Here is an 18992-nt window from a genome sequence, read left to right on the forward strand (position 1 = left end):
TCCCGGTGCATGGAGCCTGCTTCTCCCTCTGCCTTGTCTCTGCCTCTCTCTCTCTCTCTTTCTGTGTGACTATCATAAATAAAGAAAAAAAAATAAAGTTAAACTTTCTGCAGATATTGTATCTGTTGTGTTTCCTTTCCTTCTTGAGTCTTGGCTTCCAAAGTCCACCTGTATCCCACTGTTCTTACACCAGCAAGAAACCCTTGCTCTATTTTACCCTTCACCATCTACTTCTTTCAATATAGGCTTTCCTACAATATTTTGTGCTTACCCATCCTGGCAGATATGTGATATACCACCAAGAACACCTTTTGGGTAAGAAATAACTGTAACTCCTGCTGCTAGGTGCACTGCCAGAACACAGACCTCCACTATTAGCACTCTTAGCAGTTACCTCAGTTGAAGAGGGTGACCTAGTCAAAGATCATGCCTAGTTCCATGGGCAGCCATTTCCAAAGGCTGATTGGTACAGAGGTGGGAGGCCCAGTCTCTGCTCCATCTTGGGGCAACTGTAAAGGGTCATATCACCTTCAGAAAACCCTGGAGGATTAGCTGAAGTTTGTGTTGTAACTGTATTCCACCTTGGCTTTTCCTTTTTCCCAAAGTGTTGATCCCAACCATATTCCCTAATAAACATCATTCTTGCCAATCTCCATCTTAGAGCCTGCTTCCTTGGGCACCCATCTTGTGACAGTCATCTTTTTTTTTTTTTTTTTTTTTTTTTTTATGCTATACTGTTTTCTTTTTTTTTTTTAATATTTTATTTATGAGAGAGAGAGAGAGAGAGAGAGAGAGAGAGGCAGAGACACAGACAGAGGGAGAAGCAGGCTCTATGCAGGGAGCCCAACATGGGACTGGATCTCTGATCTCCAGGATCACGCCCTGGGCCTAAGGCAGCACTAAACCACTGAGCCACCCAAGCTGCCCTGCTTTCTGATATAATCTCAAACACTCTGTACCTCAACTAAACTCAGATGTTATCCAACTCTTTCTCCTGCTATAAGTTCTTTTCTAACCTTCAGATACTGACGTCGTACCTAGTGTAGTACATCTTTATAAATGTATCAGCCTAAGCTCAATATGCTGTCAGATGTCAACATCTTACCCTCTTACCATCCACTATAACCACCTTCTCACCCTAGTTCCACATCTCAGTTAATGGCAACACAACCTACCCTCTTAGCTCATCTTGAAACCCTCAAGTCATTGCTTTTTCCTATTGCTCATTTACCTCCTGCATCATATTCTTCTCAAATCATGTAAGTTTTATTTTAAGTAATGACTCTTAAATCTATCTCCACTGTCACTGAATCACATCAACTTTTTTCATTCATTCACAAATATTTTGTTGAGGGTTTACTAGTCTCAGACCCAGGGTGAGGCATTCATTGTCCCTAACCCGGGAAGTTTTTCATATTCCTCAGCTTGTCATTCTATTTTAAATCTATCCTTGAAACTATTTCTAAAACATTTCTTTTCTCTCTCCCTGTATTCTTCTCTTCAATTAGTCTTTTCTCAGTCATGCCACACACAGTTTTCGGATCTCTATGTTATGGATGTCCTCCATGCTCTGCTTAGAATTCTATTTCATTTTTTACACATGGGGTTCTGAATTCATCTTTTAAATCTCAGCCAAAACTATGCATCTTTGGAAGAACTTCCCTGAACATTTAGGGAAAATTTATCCTTCCTTCCATATTCTGTTGTTAGTCCTTCTCATCGGATTCTGACCCTCTCTATCCCAGGAGCCACATCTTCATGATATATTTTAGTGTTCAATATTTTAAAAGCTACTTATTGTGCAAGCAAATGAGGTTCCCATTTATATTAATGAGTAACCAATCAAACAATATATTTTTTTTTTGTTTATTGATTTGGGTGAACGTTCCTTTACAGTTTAGCACAGTGTCATGCACATGGTATTTGGCTTCAAAAAGTCGAACTTTCTAATTAAAACAAAACAAACAAAACAAAACTCGAGTAACTACCATTCTCTAATTCCAACTCACCCAAAAAGATATAGTTTCATAGTCAAAGCATTAAGGTTTACGCACACAAACACTTACACATCTAATGTGTGTGTGTGTATATGTGTGTGTATATATATACATAGTGCTACTAAAGACTTAAATGAGACTTTTGGTTCCATGAAGGCAGAAACATGTTTGGGCATCACAGCATCACAGCTGTAGGCCCTACCATCAAGTAAACTGTTGGAAATTAATAGGAAATGAATATTTGTTGATGAAAAAATAAATCTCATCCTGAGTACTCTCAATTCTCTCTTTTTCAAACTAGCTCAGGAGCAACAAATATCTTAAGTCCTTAATTGATATTCCTTCTGGTAACAACTAGGTAAATTCTTGAGTGCTTGTGCTTTTTAGAATATGGTTGAAATTTAAATGGCACATTGGATTAATCTCATTTGTGTATAATCTTGTAACGCACGGGTGCCTTGATGCTGAACCAATACATAAGCATCTGGCACCTCTGGCATTAGTTTCCTCTTTGGTACAGTTCTAATGTTGCAGCTTTCAAATCATTTGGACTCATATGTGTCCCAAAATGTGTCCCACTTACACTCTCTGATTTGATCTAAACAAACACTGCCTTTAAACTATGAAGGTATTTTAAGGGTACTTTGTAACTCTATTAAATAAAATTGTTTATTTTCCTTTTCTAAATATTGCACAAAAGTGGAAAAATATGTTGAGGTCAAAGTAAGCTTTCAGTTTTAGAGACCAGGCATGTTCAGAATGGTATGGCTGTAGATAGAGTTTTTCAAGCTTTCCTTTTAAATGGACCTTTGTGAAAATAAAATTAAGTTCTTTGGGCTTCCACATATTTCACTGCCCTCTTCTACTAATAAATATTTTAAAGACTTACTCTTGTTAATTTTAGTCATTGTACTGCATATTTTGTCCCTCATGTAATAGACTTTACGAGGGCTTCTTACTTGAGGCTTTAACAAATAGTAACTGCTTCTTTAATTTTTCCTACTTTTCTCATAGCCAGTTTAGGCCCTTCACCAAGCATGTGTGTGTGCTTGTGTTTGTAGGTGTGATTTTCTGTAGAAATTTTTCTTGCAACTTCACTATTACCCTATTTCTGAGAAGATTTAAAGTTGTTTAAGGAGATTATACTTTGAGTATGTGTGTGTGTGTGTGTGTGTGTGTGTATATATATATATATATATTAGATATTCATCAATTTCATAACCACTTCACCTTTATTTCAGCTCTTGTCATTGGCTAGATGTTCTAAATTGAGATAAAATTATCTGTCAAATACACCAAATTACACAATGTGCATAATTTCCTTTCCTGTCATAACAGATAAAGGGCAATTAGTCAATAAGCCAAGACCTCTTCCCATTGATTGGGATCGGAAAGTTCACAGGAACCAAGGGGCAGCAGGGGGTGGGGGTTTGAACTATTCTCTAGTTTTAATGAAAGAATTGTAAGGGTATCATTAGTAAGTCTCCACTTGTGTGAATATGTGAATAGCTTCTTGACCTATCTATATAGAGCACTTTAGGGAAAAGATCAGCAGCATAATTAAGATTTCTCCTCCCACCCAATCTTTTTTTTTTTTTTTTTTTTTTTTTTTTTTAGTGAACTTTGCCACACTTGGAGTTCAAACTCATGACCCTGAAATCAAGAGTTGCATCTCTACCTACTGAGCCAGCCAGGCAACCGCATCCCGTCCATCTCATAAGTACTTTTTAAAAATTAATTGTCAAGGATGGACTTAGATAGTTATAGATGACCAGAAGCTAAGAAACTAACTTGGATCAAACAAATGGTGTCACAAGTTCCAAAGAGCTAGCACTAAGTTAATGCTGAATAGAATTTGACATATTTTCCTTAAAAATCTGTTGTTAGAGATGGTGAATATTCAGCTAGTCAAGAGTTCTCCATTTCCCCTGGTGCTGAGGACTTGATTTCATGTTTGGGATTTAACTAGACTCCGTGAGTAAATTACAACCAAAAGTTTTGGGGGACTGAGGCTCTGGGTTACAATAATTTATTTTCCTTATTTCATAATAGAGTCTCAACATCATTGTGGTATTTGATTACACAGAAAGGATTTAAAGATGACAACCTGTAAGAGAGTAAAGGTACTCGGAAACCCAGCCTAAAGCCACATTTGCTTAAAAAGACTGCAATTTCTGTTCGGATTTTTGCTTACCTGATGTGACCAAGGACAAGGGCCAGTAGAAATGATGGGAGTTATTTTTCTACAACATTTTCCCACTGTCAAACTATCTCTTCCCACTAACATTAGTTCTCAACTAATGTACATTGACTGGTTCATTAAAGCCTGGCCATTATTCAACATCCTGCCAGAAATCAAATGTATTCTTATATTATCTTACATCTTCTCCTTTATAGAATGTATTATATACACTACATTAGCAATGCCTATTAATTTCTAGTTGTCTGTCGTTTTCTCTCTCCCCCCCCCCCCCGCCCGCACCATAGGGTCCTATCCCAATTCTGACAGTAAGCTCTATAAGTCAGGAGCAACATTTCAATCCTTGCTATAGCCCTAGAGCTACTCAAGGGTCAGAAACATAAAAAAGATGTGATGTCCCAATTGATGCTGAATGAAACAACCATGAGAGGATCATCTTAGACATATTTTCCAAGGCCATGACACCCAGAATGTACTTCAAAAACTTACTTAATATTTCCTTAAGTAAAAGGTAAGTGTATCAACAGTGCATAGCATTTTCAGAAATGGAATTTCTCCCAGCTATAGGCATTTTTTTTTTTTTTAAACTAGGATTTGAAAGAAAGCCTTGAAGCTACTTAGTCACTAACAGGCTATGTTCCCTACCATGTTTGGTGTTAAGCAAGGCAACTGGAAAATGAGTTTTTTCTGTTTGATTTATTGAAATGTGCATACAGGATTATGAGAGGGCAATTTTTGAGCGTGGGCTGAGTGACCAACTTCCAGCTCTTAAGGTATATTCAAAAAGCCATCATTTGAGTAAAATGTTGTATTTCATTCTTGGAGCCAGTTATGATGTTATTCACATATTTGCACTGACACTGATTTGCAATGGGATAACGTACAGAAATACCTAAAAAACTATGATATGTGAACTAAAAGGTGACTCTGGTCAAGGAAACTTCTAAATCTTCAGGACAAGAACATTCATCCAATAACAATAATAATAAGAGCTCTTATTTACTAAATGCTCATAATGTATCCATTCTTTCATATGCATCAGCTCTGTTTTATATTACTTAATCCTCAGAAAAGCACAATGAATTTAGAATTATTAATATCACTTTTAAAGATGATCCAACTAAAGCCAACAGAGGTTAAGTAACATTCCCAAAGTGACACAGCTTATGAGTCACAAGTGAGATTTAAACTCAACTCTGTTCTTGAGCTTTGGTTTTTAATCATTGTATTAAAATGCAGTTAATTTTACATGATTACATATCAACTTTTTAAAAAAATACTGAAGTCGAAGATAATAAATGTGAAATTTTATACTATAAAACCAAGTCAGTTAACTGACTTCAGTAAAATTACTTTCATGCTCTGGTATTCTGAAAGATTTCAAGAGTTGTATGAGGTAAATAGATAATCAACATAGTCATCTTTAGCACCAGCTTCACAGTTTCTTGTGGAAAATTAATTGCATACCTTTTTTCTTCCCTACGGCATTTAACTTTTTTTTTTTTTTTAAATCCATTTGCCAAGCTCTGGTTTGGAGCCTGGAATATTAAACTGTCATCTCACAACCAAAAAAGGACAAGAGTGAAATGAAAATGGATCGCATCCCAAATAACTAAAAGTTTTTTTGGCATTGTTTAATATTTGGAGGGAAATAAGTGAGCTGTAATATAACAGAGCAGAAAGCTCCTCGCTGTCATGGTTTGACTACTGCTTTTAACTTCAGAATTAAACAGAACAGAACAAAACACATTTCCTCAGCCCACAATATTCAGTCGTACAGCACCATTTTTGGAGTCAAGTACCCTATCTTTAAATCTACTTTTTTTTTTTCTTGTCCAAGCTCCATAATCAGGACACCGCATACAGTTTTCACAGAGCCGTCATTCTGTTATTTAAGGAATATTTCCTTTGCATTGGTGGGCTCTAAGTCTCTGTTCTGCTAAAATTATAAAGTGAAGATGTTCGTAAGGTCTATTCTCTTTGAGAGAACAATGATATAAAAGACAGAATTAAGAGTAATGTTTTGAAAGATGGAATTTAAAGAGTTGTAGATGAACGTAATCTACAGGGAACATACTTTCCAATCTACAGGGAACACTTTGCAACAACCTTTACAGTTGTTTTTCTCCTTGCAGGGTTGCCTTTTTTTTTTTTTTTTTTTTTTTTGAGCATAAAGAAATTGCTAAAAAAAAGAAAATAAAAAAAAAAAGAAAAAGAAAAAGAAAAGAAATTGCTGCCGAACTCTGCTTTCATGCTGTGTTTTCTTACACTCTTTTCCCCTTTAGTTTGCATTTCAAGAGATATTTGCATGAAAACAAGTCCTATCCATTTGAAGCTTTATCTGTTCTGACTTCTGATGGATTGACCTCGGGTTATAATTAGCAATGAGAGAGCTTCAAAAGCTGCAATCCCCCCATCCTTGATCTCAGGTCCCTTCCCCTTTATTTAATAAATTCCCTGCCTCCAATCTCAATGGCAGTCCCTCTTTTCAAAGAGCCTAGGAAAGCTTCAGCTCCCTCTCCCTTTCCTTTGACCTTAGGTCAGTAAACTCATAACCCCACTGCATTTGTGAGATCTTCACTTGCAAGTGTTAAGCAGCATCTCTCTGCCTGAGGTTCCCACCGGTCACTGCCTCACTGCAAAAACACATGCTTCCTGAGGAGTGGCAGTTCCAAGCCTCTGCTGCATGAGGGCACCTACCAACTCCTAATCATCCTTGGTGATTCTCTCTCTGGAAAACTCTCTTGACCCTCCTAATCTGGAGAGGCGTCCTTGCCTTGTACCACCATTACCATCCTGTGAACTGTTATCACATTTATGATACTGTTGCAACTGCTTAAGGACCACATTAATTTTGTGTATATCCTTTCTTTAACTTAGAACACGTCTCACACTTAGTAGATCTTCAGGAAAACATCTAGGAGTGAATGAGTAAATCAGCTGCTTTTTGTGCAGCGCTTTGTTAGGCCCTGTTGGTGGTGGTGGTAGGAGGTCCACTAAAGGCAGAGGCAGGGATTTAACCCTTGGCAAGTAGTTATTTGCATTTCTTTTTTTTCTCTTTTTTTAATTTTATTTTATTATTTTTTTAATTTATTTTTTATTGGTGTTCAATTTACTAACATACAGAATAACCCCCAGTGCCCGTCACCCATTCACTCCCACCCCCCGCCCTCCTCCCCTTCCAACAACCCTAGTTCGTTTCCCAGAGTTAGGAGTCTTTATATTCTGTCTCCCTTTCTGATATTTCCCACACATTTCTTCTCCCTTCCCTTATATTCCCTTTCACTATTATTTATATTCCCCAAATGAATGAGAACATATAATGTTTGTCCTTCACCGACTGACTTACTTCACTCAGCATAATACCCTCCAGTTCCATCCACGTTGAAGCAAATGGTGGGTATTTGTCATTTCTAATAGCTGAGGAATATTCCATTGTATACATAAACCACATCTTCTTTATCCATTCATCTTTCCTTGGACACCGAGGCTCCTTCCACAGTTTGGCTATTGTGGCCATTGCTGCTATAAACATCGGGGTGCAGGTGTCCCGGCGTTTCCCTGCATCTGTATCTTTGGGGTAAATCCCCAGCAGTGCAATTGCTAAGTCATAGGGCAGGTCTATTTTTAACTCTTTGAGGAACCTCCACACAGTTTTCCAGAGTGGCTGCACCAGTTCACATTCCCACCAACAGTGTAAGAGGGTTCCCTTTTCTCCGCATCCTCTCCAACATTTGTTGTTTCCTGCCTTGCTAATTTGCCCCATTCTCACTGGTGTGAGGTGGTATCTCATTGTGGTTTTGATTTGTATTTCCCTGATGGCAAGTGATGCAGAGCATTTTCTCATGTGCATGTTGGCCATGTCTATGTCTTCCTCTGTGAGATTTCTGTTCATGTCTTTTGCCCATTTCATGATTGGATTGTTTGTTTCTTTGGTGTTGAGTTTAAGAAGTTCTTTATAGATAGTTATTTGCATTTCTAAAGCCGTTCGGCCCTTGAAAACCATCCACCCATCTACTCCACAAACAATGGAGGAGGTGAGGGCAGGTATCTCTAAAGAATAAACATCATGAACAAAGGCCAGAGGTGGGAAGTGACAACATAGGAGAGAGTCTGAGGTGGCGTCTCCCCTACCAGTCCCAGGCCTATGGGAACTTCCAAGTTTTATCTCATAGGCCACTTAATTCATAATGCTTTTCCTGTTCCCTAGAAAGCTGTATCTTTCAGGTCTCTTTAGAATCTTTTATTTATTTATTTTTTTAATGAAAGTGACATATTTTGTACTGTGGTCATTTGTGTGCATGTCATCATGTCTCATCTGTTCAACAATAAACTCTCTGAAGGGAGGGTCTGTTCCTTACTCATCCTCTCATCTTCTGCCCAACATAGAAATTGAGCATGTAGTAGGTATTAGTATTATTATTTTACCCTTTGACTTCAGAGTGAATATCTTCATCTGTGATGTGATACATGATATGCAATAAATGAAGAAAGCTACATTCTTTAGGTTTTGTCTGCCCACCATCCTGTTGTGAAGCTCTTTGACTTTATAGACTACTAACATATCTAGCCACTGGTAATTTATCTCTGAGGCTAGAAGTCTTGCGTAAGAAGTTTAGATATTGCAAGAAACAAAGTTATATTTTCCATTACTTTTAAATTAACAACAAATTTAAATTTTAACTTTTAGGCTAGAGAGGGAAACGGTTATTTGAATTAGAATTTAAAAACTTTGACCAGAAAAATAGATTTGTGCTCCTTCTTGCTTTGCTATTTCTACCAATTGGAAGAGCTGAGGTAGTCATGAAGGAGATGTGAGACAGACTGAAAGCATCATTTCCTGTTGAAATAGTACATCTAGATTTTCTCTGTCTTTGGCTCTAAGCTGGGAAGTGTCCTACTCTGCTTCTATAAGGTAGAACAGTTGAGAAACTCGAGATTTCTGTTTCTCATCGGGTAGTTGTATGACCTTGGATAAGTCAATTAATTTATGCAGATCATATTCTCATAATTTTTTAAACAATGTAACTCAATTAGGTCATCTTCAACTTCCCTTCTGGCTTCACATTTCTATAATTTTCTGACATTTTAGGAAAGACAGGAGAGAGATGATTGACACAGAACCTTTCTTCCCATCTTAACGCTTGTGGCTGTTCTTACTGCAGAGGGACCTATTATGGCTGAGTTTTCCATAATATAAAAAGCAAGAAAATTCATAGGCACTATTTCTCTTCCAGCTTCTACTTTATTCTACAGGGTAAAATTTTGCTAAATTCTGTAGGTTGCATACATTGCCCAGCAGTGATATATATGCTAATCAAGGTGAGAGTCAAGAGGCCTAAGCAAGCTCTTCTTTCAGAAAGCCAATAGATTCTATTACAATTTTCAGCATATTTTAAAACAACTCAACCTCAGTTCCTTAAATTATTTAACTAACAGTTGTATCCTTTTTAATAGGAGCAGAATCTAATGGATTTTAATAATGTGTTTGGATTTATAACAAAAAATTTACCTCTTCATTTCTCAAGGTACTTAATGATATTAATTAATTTTGGGGAGTAGGGAGGCAATACAAAGTGTTCAGCCTCTGAAATTGGTAAGATACCCCTTTTTTAAGAAAAAAAAGTTTTTATTTATTTATTCATGAGAGACAGAGAGAGAGGCAGAGACACAGGCAGAGGGAGAAGCAGACTCCCTGTGGGGAGCCTGATGCAGGACCCTGGAATTATAACCCCAGCCAAAGGCAGATGGTCAACCTCTGAGCCACCCAGGCATGCCCTGGTAAGATATCCCTTTTAAGGGATTTTTTTAAGATACCAGAGAAGCCTATGAAAATAGAAATGAAAACCCACTATGAATTTTGTACTTCAATAAATAAATAAATAAAGCACTGAAAGGGGTGAACCAGCAGAGAGAGGCATATAAAGAAAAGGGAGATGGTGGGAGAGGGGCAAATTTTTTACCTTTTTCATCCTAAACTCTTGAAAATTTATAGATTTTGATTTATTTTGTTTAGTTTGCAAGATATAATATATTTTGAATGATTTCAAACTTTAGAGATTTGGGAAAACTTCAATTTCAAATTCTAGTCAATGGAATTGAATTTAAGATGTATACTTAACTCCATCTGTAATTGTTAAAACTGAAATAATGTTAACATTTTTAGAACACTAGAGGTTAAAGCATTATCACTAATTTAAATTCATATTTATATCATTTTTCATAGAACTCTTAACTAATTCACTCCTCCATTTCTACATGTTAAAGAAAAAAAAAAACCACTTCCATCCAGTAACTTTTATCTATTGTTTATTTTTCTCTTTTTGAGGTTGCTTATATAATACCAACGTAAAATAGTTAAGTTCACCAATGAGATTCTAGTAGCTAATTCTCCAAAGTTTAGTTACGTTTGTTTTTACATAACTACCTTGCCTTGTAAATATTTAATGTGAAATCAGTCAAAGTGATTACATAATTTGTTAAAAAATCTTACTGTAATCCAAGAGTGGCTTTCCCCTATAAAGCCCTCTATTTTGTGACAATAAAATAAAACATGTAAAAGAAACGAAAGAACAGCTTTGGTGCCAATCAGGATTTTTGATTTTGACCTTAGTTGAACTGTCTAAATTATATGTTATTCGAGGACCATGTTGTATTGAGCCTAGCCCCAGAGGTACTTGACTTAAAGAGCTGATTAATCTTAACTCTTACCTGTGCATCCTGAAATGGCCCAAAGTCACATCCTTGGATAGTATGTTTCTTCTTGGGAAGCCTTGGGATAAAAGAGAACTTATGATACTCTAATAAGAAGTTGCATATGCAAGAAAGCAAGGTAAAATCAAGCAGAAAATGTAGGCCAGGACTTGAGATGCATTAAAACTTCCCGAGAATGTCCTCTTGAGCAGAAATTGTTTTGAAGCAGATTTCAAGGCCTGAAAGACACAGGCTTGAAATCATATCTGCCAGGTCAGAAGAGCTGATCACAGTTGGGAAAAGACATTTTCATTTTCAACCACAAAATTGCTCTTCATTTCTGCAAAACAATGAGGAAAGTGAAACTGGAAGCAAGCCAGGTACTTTGCTGGTTTTCCTTTGAGTGTGAATTTGTTCACATAGCTCTAAGTTCAGAACATACTGTTATGTTCTGGAAACACCATGGTGTATTGCTAGGGGATGTAGTGTCATACTGAGGAAAGTTCATTTCACAAAAGGGATTTTAGTTGCTAAAATGCAACCAAATACTATGTGTACTATATACATACTATATACATTGTGTGTGTGTGTATGTGTGTGTATAAATGTTCTGAATTTTGGATCGACTTACAGAGGTGAAGAGAAAAAATATCATTAAAAAAAAAAAGACCACAATTAGAATGCTAAATACTTTCACTTTTTTATTTAGAAGCAGAATTTCTGTGATATTTGATTTACCTCTAGTATTAGAAGAGAAGGATATGAATTATTCCCTGTGAATTTTCCCCTTTCTATGACTATTCAGATTAATCATTAGGATGGAATGTTTCTGTATTTGCAACAAAGACCTTATTTCTGAGCAGAGTGTGGCATAGACTATTTTGTCAAAAGTAATTGAAACATGAGGCAGTCCCTATTTTTTTTTTTAATGCCTGTTGTATTTGTTCATGTTTCATTAATGTCTCCAAGGTCTACAGATAACAGAGTTTCTGTAGCATACTTTCTTCTTTCAGAGAGTTGAAGGGTATAGAAAGTGGACAGGGTGCAAAGCAGTGGCACTTAATACCCTGACTTGAAGTGACTGCACTCCTTTGTAGCATCCCAATGCCATTTCATTCCAATTGGCTTGTTGTTTCCAGTTGAGGGGCAAATTATTGTTGAAATGGACAGGAATGTTCTTATACATTTCTTACTTTTTCAGTGCATTAAGGTTATCTTTGCAAATAGCAGGCATTCAAGTATATTCTCAATAATTAAGGGCATCATTTCAGTGCTGAAACACTGTATATTATATTCCAATCATCTTGGAAGCCTGGAAATTCTTTTGGCTGCTTGGCTGGCTCCTGCTAAGAAAGCTTCAGGGATTCTTTTTTTTTTTTTTTAAAAGCTTCAGGGATTCTTGAGCAAACAACTTGAGCCTGTGGGTCTGAGTCATGAGAGGGTGTGAACTTACCTTTGGACCACCAACTCTAGAATTCAGCTAGCATCTGGGCAGTGCCAAGTAACAGTCTGGTCTTCTCAACCCTTATAAATGAGAAATACAGAATGAAATGGGATTTTCATTTTGAAATAAATTGCCACAATACTTGATGGTGAAGTTTCTTGAATAAAGAGTATATCTTGTTGGGCACCTGGGTGGTTCAGTTGGTGAAGCAGCTTAGGTCATGATCCTAGGATCCTGGGAATCAAGCCTCATTTTGGGCTCCTCTCCCTCTCCCTCTGCTCCCCCACCACTCTCTCTCTCTCTCTCTCTCTCATAAATCAATCAATCAATCAATCAATCAATCAATAAAAAAGTAAATCTTGTTTCCATTTTGGAAACAAAGGAACTGCTGATTGATTTTGATGACTGAGCCCTTCTCCACCTCTAGACATTTCCTTAGCCCAGTCTTTACTCTAGTCTTTCCCCTAGGAAGCAACCTTTCTCGACCTGGCTTCCAGAGGTTACAGAGGTGGTATGGGCAGGGCACTTACCTGGGCTACAGGCTGAGTGGAGGACAAAAAAAAAAAATGTAATTTCTACATAGGAATGGATCTTAGGAAGTGGGTCTTGTGAAGATTATGTGTGACATTGAGGACATATTTTCCACGGATCTTAACAATACCTTTGAGAGGCACAACAACAAAGTAGACAGTCATCTCTTTTCTTGATATATATTCAATACTTTTATTCTGAGGTGATTCGTAAACTTCATCACTTCATAAAATCCCTTTTAATGTTTTCTTTGTGTTTGTAGTGTTTTAATGTTTTCTTTGTGTTTGTAGTGTTACCAGTGTTACCAGTTTTTAGTTAAGTGTCATAAAGCCCTGACTTTGCAGTTCCTCAGTTGCATATTTTGACCAACCATTCTTTTGGAATATAACCTAAAAAAATCCTGTAAAGCCTCATTCAGTTGAATAGTACAGTCAAAGCCCAGTAAGGAAGATAATCAATCAGTTATTTTTATCCACCAATAAGGATACTTCACTGGCAGGTATAATCCATTCATCAACCAACTGGAGTGCCTGTCTTCTGCACAGCTGGCCGTCCTATTCTGCAAGGCTTTAAACTCTCCCTTTTGGTATACATTAGTGGAGAGGAAAATGAAAGTGTGTTATTTTTAGAAGGTACTGGGGCTATAGTCTAGCTGATCTAGTTTTCTGATTTGGCCGAAATTCTTAATGCAAATTAAACCAGCACTACCTACTCCAAAAATTGACACCAGGTTTAATTGAAATGGCATTCCTCTTATACTTTGAGACCAGTATAGTTTAGATGCAAAAAGGGCCTCTGAAAATGTTCAGGTTTTCATATGGGGAATTCTGTGGGGAAAATTGGTGGAGTGTTCCAAAGGTGACGGTTAGCAGAGTTCCTAGGGGAAATTCTGCATTGTGGTGTAAACTAGTTTTTCTCAAAAATTTTTTGGTTTGCATCGGAATGATCTGGAGGGCTTAATAACACAGATTATTGGACCTCAACTCCAGAGTTTCTGTTTCAATAGGTGAGATATAAGGAATATGTATTTTTAACAGTTCTCAAGCAATGCTGCTAGTCTTGGGACCATAGCATGAGAACCACTGACCTAGAATATATCCTCTCCATACTAGAGATCCCCCTAGCCTCTTGAGAGAGCTGGAAAAATTAAAGGAAAAGAGTAATGGAGTTTAAACAGGATGGAGAAGAACAGAGAGGCTTGGGGTTGAGTGGTCAGGCCACACACAGAAATGAAGCAAACTATGAAATCTAGAGACCTCTTTCAGTGCTACTGGGATTTATCTCTGCTTAGCTCTATAAATGAAAGCAAAATTGGCATTTATATGATGGCAAACTGTAAGGCATCCACTGCCAGCACGAGCAGTTCTGACTACCCACTGTTATTTTTAAATGTTTCAGACACCCTGGGAGCAAGTGCAAAAAAACAGACTCATGATCTAAACAATATGAGGAAAAGGATTCCAAATAATATACTTCACACAAAGGCATTCCTTTCTTCTAAAACAGGTTAAAAGACACGGTGTAATGCAGCAGCAATTATTTTAGGGAGAAAAAAATACATAAAGGGCCTTTTCATGACTATTTCCAGACCTAAATATCCTTACCACTATTTACCAATGCAGTTGAAATGTGGGTTATTTTGTTTGGGAACATTTCTTACTCGTCAAGGAAAGGTAAGAAACAGTGTGTACAACATGTGGGTTTTGTAAAAGGTATCTTTGTTCAAGACATGTAAACCATTTGTCCCCACCCCCACAGACCTTCAGCCACCGAGGATGATCATCTTCCTGCCCCAGGTAAGCTGCACATATGAACATTTTGGTTGTATTTTTCTGGGTACCATAAGTCCAAAAGGAGAACCCTGATTTACAATCAACAGTTTCAACAAGTGACCCTTGGCAGAAAGGGTCTGCTTTTTCAGCTGGCGCTGTTGTCGAAGTTCAGAGAAATAGCTCATCTGTCTCTATTTCGGGCGTCTGGCAAATGGGGAACTGTTTGAGCATTCTCCATCCCACTAAATGCTTACAGATGACTTCCATATTCTGGAGCATCTGCTGGTTATCTCATTTCTCTCATTTCGGGTGATTTTCCCTGTTGTGTTTTGAAAAGACTCACTCTCTGGCCTTTATTTTGTAAGTGCACTATTGTTGCTATCATCGTTTTGGAAGAATTCAACAGATGTGTCTGGTGGTTACCCCATGAGATGGCCCAAACCTGTGAATAATCTGAATACAGAAATGGTGACTTTTAAAAAAGGAATCAAAAAAATAAATAAGTAAGTTAAAAGCCCAGCTGAATCACAATTGTAAAATATCTTCAGGAAATGATTCATGGGCTGAAAGTAAACAGTCATCAATAATTTTGGGATCCTTTTTGAAAAGTTCTTATAAACAACACAGAACTCAAAGAAATTCTATACACATGTACTTACTATGTGTGATGCATATATGTAATATAAATGTTATTCATAACTTATTATTATAAATGAATGTACTCATTCTTATCCTTACTGATGCTTTGCCAGGTACAGTACTTCTTTGCACTATAACTTGTAAAATATAAAAACAGCCAAGTATCTGGGTTCTTCCTGAGGGAATTTTTCTTCATTTCCATAAAAGACAGACACATATAACTCATAATATATTTATTCCAGCTTCTTCATTTGCTTTTAGAGCACATGAATGGTGTTCTGCATATATTAAGGCTTGCCTAACTTCCAGTTAATCAGATATATGGGGCACTTACACATGAATTTGAATATTAATGTATTTATTTAAAAGCAGATGACTAGTGACATTAAAATTGTGATCTTGAATTGATTAATGCCCAATAAAAATTTCTTTGATGCAACTGCTAATTGGACAGCAAGGATGGGTGTTTTAATTGCATGAATCTCCTTTAAAAAGAGACAGCACAATGGACATGTGATCAGCTAATAGTCTTGTTTTCTTAGGTTTTTTTTTAGATCTTAAGATACAGAAAAAAGAAACACCCATCATAACATGCAATATTAAAACATTCCTCTAGTTACATTTGCCCCATCACCTTGTAGAGAAAAAGACATTAAAAATTTAGCCAGGCTCCTATAACAACTCCCTGTCATTCTATCAGTTTCCCTTCCTTCCCAAAGACAATCTCTGTCATGAAATTGATGTACTGGATTTTCAGTTCATTTCTTATATTTTATATACATAAGCTACATACTTACCCAAGGCAATGTTGTTCACCAGGATTGCAAAAACAAAACAAAACAAAAACCCAACCCAACCCTGGATATATAAAATATCTTGTATCTGCTATTTTATTAGACACACATTTTCTATTACTAAAGCCAGGGAAAGCCCAAACCTTTAAGAAGCCATAGTGCTACGGTCTGAAGATTTGTGTCCCTCCAAATTCATGTGCTGACACCCTAACCCCCAAGAGACAGTGGGTGGGACCCTTGGGAGGTCATGAGTGTGGGGCCTTCATGAATATCCTTCTCTTATAGAAAAGACCAGAAACTTCTCACTCCTTCCACCCCAAAAAGATACAATGAAAAGTTTGGGACCTGAAAAAGGGTCCTCACACTACCATTCTGGAATCCTCCACCCTCTGGCCTTTAAAACTGTGAGGAATAAATTTGTGTTGCTTCTAAGCCACCCAGTCTGTGATATTTTGTTATAGCAACCCAAATAGATTAAGTAAGCTATATAGCTTTTGTTATCTTTGTAATCTTTAATATAATATATGACTTGGAACGCCTGTGTCTACCTGCCTTGTGATTCCCCATTGGATACAAAGATTAATTTGAGGGATTGGACTGTTGCTTGGGCATAGGTGACAAGACAAAGGATGAAAGCCAGCCACATGTAAGAGTGTTGTCAGGGAAGGGAAACCATCATGCTCTTTGTGAAAATTCAGCAAAATGTATTTCAGCAGCTGCTTGAGAAAATACTTTTGCCATCGTCAAAAGAGGGGTTGAGATACCATATTGACATTGCCTCCTGCTCGAGAAGATGTTGACTTCTGTCCTTTGTTTCAGAAGATGCCACCTTTGATGGTAATCTCTCTTTTTGTATAGTAATGAAATTGATGCAATAAAGTGGGACCAAGTGTCCTTGCCATGTTTTGTCTTTTTTTTGTTGCGGTCACATACTCTTTCTAGCTTAGATTTAGCCTAGTGAAAAAAGATGTCTCACATATCTAATTGCATTGTGTCTTATTACTATTATTCCCTGAGTGTTTTCAAGGAATTGACATTTCTGCTAAATAGAAGACTGTTTCAGGTCACCAAATGGGACTCCTCATACAGCAGCATTGAGTTACTTGGAGATTTCTGTGATCATAACTGCTTAGAGAACGGACTTCCAGCCTCCCAGTTTCTCCTTTGGTAGTGATGGTGCCATACTACTAAGTAGGGGTTGTATGAGTGATACAAAAACAAACAAACAAAAACCCAAAACAACAAATTGAGAGGTTTATAGCAATAGATGAGGAATAAAAACTAAATACCTCACGGGGGCCAATGACAAATAATATGACCCAAGAACAAACATACAATGATCTCCCTTGCCATTTTTAAAAAATCAAAAAGGAAAAAAAAAAGTGTGTATCTTTATTATCTCTTCTGTAATAAAACTTAAAGTTAAAAGACTTCTTTTGACTACTCATGCATGTTAGCTATAAAGAACGCTACTTAAATTTTATCTGTACATGTTTACATAATCCCACATCTTGCTCAAACACCCCAAACAGTAAGAAAAAACCTTGTTAACACAAGGTTGGAACACAGCATATTTAAATTAGAAAAATGACATTATGGGTGTTTGATGACAATTCAAGGTATATAAATTTTATGTGTATTCTAAAGATGTATTTATGCTTATCAATTAGAGAATCTTAAACAGAGTCATCTTTTGAATCCAAGGCAAGCTTCAAAAAGAGTAGTGAAGGAGGGGTGAATGTGTAAAACCTACTGGTGGAGAAACTCACCTATTCATTTATATGATTCTTTTTTCTCCAACTGTGCTGAATCCAACCTACAAGCCATGCTTTAAATTATTTCATGAAGGTGTGATGCTACTGAGAAAATATTTTTATAAGGCTGTAAAATTTTGGTCTCAGGCTTTTCTGGGTAATTCATGATTGAGAATTTCAATATAGTACATTTTGGTCCTGAGGTTTTATTTATGTTAAGCCTCTCTTTGCTTGGCTCAATAAAAGATCACCTTTTACCTGATTTGTATTCTCATCATTGCTGTGGACATGGTAAATCTAATGCTTGCAAACACGTGGAAGTTGAACTTCTTGAAAAACTCTTACATAGAGACAGTCCTGTGTTTTTATTTTATTTATTTTTGTTTTTTTTACTAAGGAAAACCGAGTGAGAACTCCAAATTGTAGAACTTAGTTCCTGATGGGATATGCTGTCAGCGTAGACTATTATTGCCTTCTGGTACTTCGAAGCTTACGGCCATTGATGATGCCCTGAGAATCTCCACTGTCCTCTTCATGATGCCTGGAATTTGTTTGCTTTTAAATGTAGTCCCTTGAATGTAACATTTTACATGATCACTCTAATTTCAAAAATAACATGTAGCAGAAACTTTCCCTGGAGGGTTTGATTAGTTATGAGCTTGAAGAATTAGAAGAATTGGGAAATTGAGACACCAAGAGTAAACATTCACATAGGTTTTGGTTGTATCTGGTCCTAGTTTAGGGCTCATGGACTAAGAGGATATTATATGGATATTATTAGTAGATCTTCTATCTTCCTCTGAATCCTTATAATAGAACTACCATATTTCATTCAATTTAGGCAATAGCTATACTTAGTTATCTCCCTTGTTTCCCATAGGATTTCCCAGGACCTATATCCATTTCAACACTGCATTTTACCTGTCTCTTCCTAATCTTTTAAGCAAACAATTAGGTTCGCCTCAACTCTGGACACACATTAGAATTAGTAGAACTTAAAAAAAAAAAAAAACAAAAAAAACTCTAGTTTTTCATTCTAGCCCAATTAAACCAGAATTGGAAGAAGGACGGGCTGTGCATTGTATTTAAAGAAAAAAAATCCAGTGATTCCAAAATGTCCTGAGGTTTGAGAACTCTTGACTTAGCGTTTAGCTTTCATTAAATTATT

General features: G+C 36.8%; 1 long non-coding RNA gene across 1 annotated transcript in view; it reads right to left on the reverse strand.

Moving 5' to 3' along the window:
• The window catches only part of LOC119871074, a 246458-nt gene extending 235224 nt beyond the window's left edge, over nucleotides 1-11234 (reverse strand). Inside the window, exon 1 of the long non-coding RNA XR_005356620.1 lies at nucleotides 10909-11234. This is a non-coding gene — a long non-coding RNA (uncharacterized LOC119871074). The remainder of the gene's footprint in view (nucleotides 1-10908) is intronic.
• Between the last annotated feature and the right edge of the window lie 7758 nt (nucleotides 11235-18992).

This window comes from Canis lupus, chromosome 3 (assembly GCF_011100685.1).
Source record: "Canis lupus familiaris isolate Mischka breed German Shepherd chromosome 3, alternate assembly UU_Cfam_GSD_1.0, whole genome shotgun sequence".
In the NCBI taxonomy this organism is placed as follows: Eukaryota; Metazoa; Chordata; class Mammalia; order Carnivora; family Canidae; genus Canis; species Canis lupus.